We start from the raw sequence: 6,293 nt of genomic DNA, 5'->3' as shown, positions 1-6,293 counted from the left end.
TTATTCAAACTGATTTCTCACGATTTACCATCTTCCAAGTTACACGTCAAGCTAAGCTTGCGAAAATGGTCTTACATGATAGAGTTACGTGTTGACCGGTGTTGACGTCAAATATGGCCAAGGCGAGACCCTCTACTATTGCCAGCGTGAACGAATTAGTTAAGATATAATTATCACGAATAGAGCTCACAATGATTAGGATAGAATAAGATAGGGTTGGGTAGGGTAAGGTAATTTTATTTACAAGTAGACTTTTTTTTTTTAATTTTATATTATTTTATTTGTGAATTAAAAATCTCTCAATGTTAATTTTATTTGTATTTTAAAATTTTAAATTTTATCCTATTTTATTCTATTTGTAGAGATTTAAAAAATTTTAAGTAAATATAAAATTTAATTATTTCAAATTTTATACACATTAATAAAAAACTAAGTGAACCTAATTTAAGAAACTGACATTAAAATCTTGGAATTCATTTAGTGTAATATATGATATCTCAATTTAAATTTTATTTTTATTTTAGGCTAATTTTTTTAAAACAAAAGTAAATGTACTAAATTAGTAAATTAAATAACTACGTTAATGGTTATTACAAGTTTTTATAAGAAAAAAGTTAGAAGTTTAACATCCACTTTTTTTATTATATATATAACTTTTGCATATATATATAATACATTATAGATGCGAATAGGGTAGGTATATCCTAATTAAATCTGTATCTAATTCTATCCATAGACAAATTCGTACCATTCTCTATCCTACTCGCAACAGATTGAGTAAGCTACCTGAAGAACTGAAGATTGATGGTTTAGAAGTTATAGTAAACTCTCGTTGTAAGTATAGTTACTAAACAAAGCAATCAACCTTTCTTACAAATGTTTTGGTTGTTACAAGTAACAAACCCTTTTAAAATTGATAACCGAGTATTCAAACCTCGGGTCGTCTTCTCAAGGAATTGCAGGGAGGTATGTTCTTATTATTGGCTATGAAAAAGGTAAATTTGGGGGTTTTGGAAATAAGGAAGAAGTATGACAAGTAATTCAAATGACAATTAAAATAAATAAATAACTATAAAATAAACTCTTGGCAAGATATGAAATTTCGGAAGTCCTATCCTAGTTACTCCTATAAGAATGGAAGTTAATCCCACTTAGTTAACCTTTGCGTAAGCAAGGGAAAGTCCAGTGAACTAATTGGTTAGATTTTCCAAGTCCTAGCCAATTCCTAAGGAAAGACTAGAGTTAGTGGAATTCCAGTTAATTAGCCGACATAACAATCAATCATGAATAGTTAATAACTCAAGAACTTCCAATTAATCAATTAAAGCCAATAATATAAAAGGCTAAATAAGAATCATAAATATCTGGAATACCTCAAATAACATTCATTCAAAGCAGTAAAATCTAACATGGAAAAGTTCATAAGCCAATTGGGCAACATAAATCAAATACAAATAACAGTATTAAAGTATCTCAAAGTAGAAGAGAAGTCAAAATAAAGAAATATTGAACCTGATATGAAGATGAGATAAATCCTAATCCTAAATTAAATTCTAATCCTAATCCTAAGAGAGAGGAGGGAGCTTCTCTCTCTAAAAACCACATCTAAAACCTAAAATTGTGAATTATGAAAGTCTGTTGAGTCTTTGCAAGTTTCCTGACTTTAATCTGTGTTTCTGAGCCGAAAACTAGGTTGAAATGCGGCCCAGAATCTCTGCCAGCGACTTTTGTAATTCTGCAGATCGCGCACGTCACGCGTCCGCGTCGTCCACGCGTTCGCGTCACTTAGCATTTCTCGTACCACGCGTGCTTATCGTCCACGCTTTCGCGTCGTTCGTGCAGCTTCCAATCCGCATGGTCGCGTCAGGCACGCGAACGCGTCACTCTGATTTCTTCCATTTCGCGCGGTCGCGTGAGCCATGCGACCGCGTGACTTCTCGCTGGTCATCTCCTCAATTCCTTGTGTTCCTTCCATTTTTGCACGCTTCCTCTTTATTCTCTAAGCCATTCCTGCCCTATGAAGCCTGAAACACTTAACACACAGATCAAGACATCAAATGGTAATAAAAGAGGATTAAGATTAGCTAAATTAAGACCAAAGAAGCATGTTTTCAATCATAGAACTAAACTAGGAAGGAATTGTAAAATCATGCAAATCTTATGAATAAGTGGGTGAAAAGCTTGATAAAATCACTCAATTAAATACAATATAAACCATGAAATAGTGGTTTATCAACCTCCCCACACTTAATCATTAGCATGTCCTCATGCTAAACTCAAGGAGACCAAATAAATGAATAGGGAAAGGCAAGACTCATGCAATGCAGCCTATGAATGTGAATGCAACTACATGTAAAATGTTTCTACCTACTTGGTAAAAAAAGTAAATAAATCCTTCAAGAATAAATATGAACTGGATTTCACTAATTCAAATCATACAGTGAAAATAAGTAAACTTGTAAGAAGATAGCTCATAAAAGCAGGAAATATAGAATCAAGCATTGAACCCTCACTGGTAGTGTATATCACTCTAATCTCTCAAGTGTATAGGGTACTTCACTCTAATCTTCTCTAATCATACTTTCTAAACTTTATTCTTCAGCTAACCAATCAACAAATATTTAGTATACTAATGTAAACATCATGAGGTCTTTTCAAGGTTGTAATGGGATTGAGGTAAAGGTGGGAATGTATATATAAGGCTAAGTGAGCTAACAGAGTGAATCCTTGATTAGTCTAAGATCTCACCTAACATATACATACTTTATAAAATTTAAAATTCTTTACCTAGCTACCCAAATTTTTTTCACTTTTGTATTACATGCTCATGTATCAAATTTATTTTTGAATTTTGTCCCATGTGCATTGCTTTATTTTGCATTTGGGGAATTCTTTTATATCCCCTTTATTTAAATACTGAATTTTTTTTATATGCACATGGTAATTTAATTACTTTGATTTCACATGAGCATGCTTCCCAAAAAATTTTTTATTTTGAAATATCTTTATTCTTTTTAACTTTCTACCTTGTTTCTATCATCCGTGTTCCCATAAAGTTTCCCCACACTTAAACAATTACACAATTTCTATCTTAAGCTAACCAAGGATTCAACTTGGGATTTTTATTTTGTTTTTCTGCTTAAGGCTAGTAATGTGGTTATAAAATAAGAGGGGATTTAAATGCTCAAGGGGGCTAACAAGGGTGATGTAAAGGTAGGCTAATTTGGGAATGGTGAGCTAGAATCAAACAATGGCCTCAATCATATGCAAGCATGTAAATATACTAAATAATGGACATATAGAATGGAACAAAGTAAAGATTGCAATTATAGAGAAGAAAACACACAAGAATAAAATATTATGGTTAAATAATGTAACCATGCAATTAAGCTCAAAATCTCACAGGTTGTGTGTTCTTTGGCTCAAAAATCATGTTCCAAATACAACTTCAAACAAATTTAGCACAAATTTTTTCAATTTAAATTAGTGAAATATTATAAAAATTTCTTGAAAAAGAAAATATTACTTCAACCAAGTGGCAAAATATGCAAAAAATCAAACAAACATGCAAATGCAACAACTAACAAGGAAAATAAACCATTGGTGTTGAGACAGAAGAGTAACTAACCCATGGAGATCGGTATCGACTTTCCCACACTTAAAGATTGCACCGTCCTCGGTACATGCTAAGATGTACAAGTGGACGGGGGTTGTTGTTCCTCAGCTGGTGCTCTCTTTGTTCCTTTCCTTGCCAGTGGTTTGGGAGTAGCTTTCTCTGTACCCTTCTTGGTGGCCATCCTGAAAAGGGAAAAAGAAAGCAACAAGTAAAGCGTCATAAATAAAGTTCATAAGCCAATTGGGCAACATAAATCAAATACAAATAACAGCATTAAAGTATCTCAAAGTAGAAGAGAAGTCAAAATAAAGAAATATTGAACCTGATATGAAGATGAAATAAATCATAATCCTAAATTAAATTCTAATCCTAATCCTAAGAGAGAGGAGAGAGCCCTCCTCTCTCTCTAAAAACCACATCTAAAACCTAAAATTGTGAATTATGAAAGCCTGTTGAGTCTCTGCAAGTTCCCTGACTTTAATCTGTGTTTCTGGACCAAAAACTGGGTTGAAATGCGGCCCAGAATATCTGCCAGCGACTTTTGTAATTCTGCAGATCGTGCACGTCACGCGTCCGTGTCGTCCACGCGTTCGCGTCACTTAGCATTTCTCGTACCACGCATGCGCGTCGTCCACGCTTTCGCGTCGTTCGTGCAGCTTCCAATCTGCGCGGTCGCGTCAGGCACGCGAACGCGTCACTCTGATTTCTTTCATTTCGCGTGGTCACGTGAGCCATGCGACCGCATGACTTCTCGCTGGTCATTTCCTCAATTTCTTGTGTTCCTTCTATTTTTTCACGCTTCCTCTTTATTCTCTAAGCCATTCCTGCCCTATGAAGTCTGAACACTTAACACACAGATCAAGGCATCGAATGGTAATAAGAGAGGATTAAGATTAGCTAAATTAAGACCAAAGAAGCATGTTTTAAATCATAGAACTAAACTAGGAAGGAATTGTAAAATCATGCAAATCTTATGAATAAGTTGGTAAAAAGCTTGATAAAACCACTCAATTAAATACAATATAAACCATAAAATAGTGGTTTATCACTACCTTATTCGAATAAGTTGATATGAATTGGATATCTACAAATAAGGTATGTTTTGACAACTCTAATTTCCAATTAATTTACAATGACTATTCATACAAAGATAATATATACATAACTAAAAATTATTAAAATAATTTTATTAAAATATTTAAATAATATATATTTACATCTTAATTGTTATCGGTAGTAAGCTTAATTTACACATGCTACTCCTGGCACACATCTTTTTCCATACACCTAGCATTATTCAACAAAATACAAGTATTTTTTAAGGTGAATTTTATCCAACACTCTCTAAAAGAACATGTAACTTACCCTTCATGTTGTGTCATATTTTAATTGGTCATTATCTTATCCATGGTTGGGTTATTTTGTAATTTATTATTTGAGATGAGTAATGATATAATTTTTTAAAATATCAAAACCTTATTCCCGTTAATCGACGCATCTTTCCATTCCTCCATTCTTTCTCCGTCACGTAGCTTCCGTCATTCCAAGCATCACCATCACTGCCGTGGTGGCAAGAAGCGCCGACGTTGTCGTCATCTACTGCCCTCTCACAATTTCTTTTTCTTCCTCCTTTAACGACGTCGTTGAATTTCTATCGTCAGTAACTTTGCCGTTCTATTCAATATAGCCAACACAGACGTCATCGCTATTTTCTATTCTCTCACTGGATCCCTCTTTCTGTCGTGGATCATTCTTTACTAACATAAGTAATCTTTAGTTTGGTTATTAAATTTTTTCATTAAAACAAATCTTTATTTAATTACACGATAGAACATATATTCATATGTAAAATATAATATAATAAAATAAATCTATTTAAAATAGTTAAAAATATAATTAAAATCAGGAACATACAAATATAATAGTAAAATTTATAGTCTAAACAAATAAACATATCTTTTATCGTACATAAATTATTTTAAAAAAGAATAAATTGTTAAAATTAATAACACAAGTTTAAAATGATAAAATCTAACTTTTTTACAAGTATTTTTTATAGTATTTTTATTCTTTAATTTTTAATTTATTCGTACTTTATTATTTAATTAATGATTAAACAAATTATTTTCATGAGAAATTATTTTTTTTGTATTATCTTAAAAGAAGAGACCAATATAACAGTTTAAAAAATAATGTAAAAATAATTTTTAAATAAAAAATAGATAATATTAAAATTTTTAAATACAAAATTTAGTATTAAAATTTTTAGATACATAAATTGTATAGATAAATATTTAAGAGATAAATATGAAATACATGTCTAAAATAAATAAAATAGACAAAAATAATTCTCTATTTCTCAAGAGTACTCCCACTTTGTCTGTTTTATTTATTTTAGGTATGTATTTCATATTTATCTTTTAAATATTTATATAATTTATTTTTTAATTTAAAATTTTAATATTAAATATTTTTATTTAAAATATTATTTTTAATTTATTTTTTAAACTATTATATTGGTCTCTTCTCTAATATAATACAAAAAATTATTTCTCATAAAAATACTATAAAAAAATACCGTAAAAAAGTTGAATTTTATCCTTTTAAAGGGGGAGCTAATTTTGAAAAAGAAAGGAGGAGCAACATAAAAGCAAATAACAAAAATCAAAGAGAGTTT

This window comes from Arachis duranensis, chromosome 3 (genome assembly GCF_000817695.3).
Source record: "Arachis duranensis cultivar V14167 chromosome 3, aradu.V14167.gnm2.J7QH, whole genome shotgun sequence".
NCBI classification, from domain to species: Eukaryota; Viridiplantae; Streptophyta; class Magnoliopsida; order Fabales; family Fabaceae; genus Arachis; species Arachis duranensis.
Note: the sequence above shows the minus strand (reverse complement) of the source record.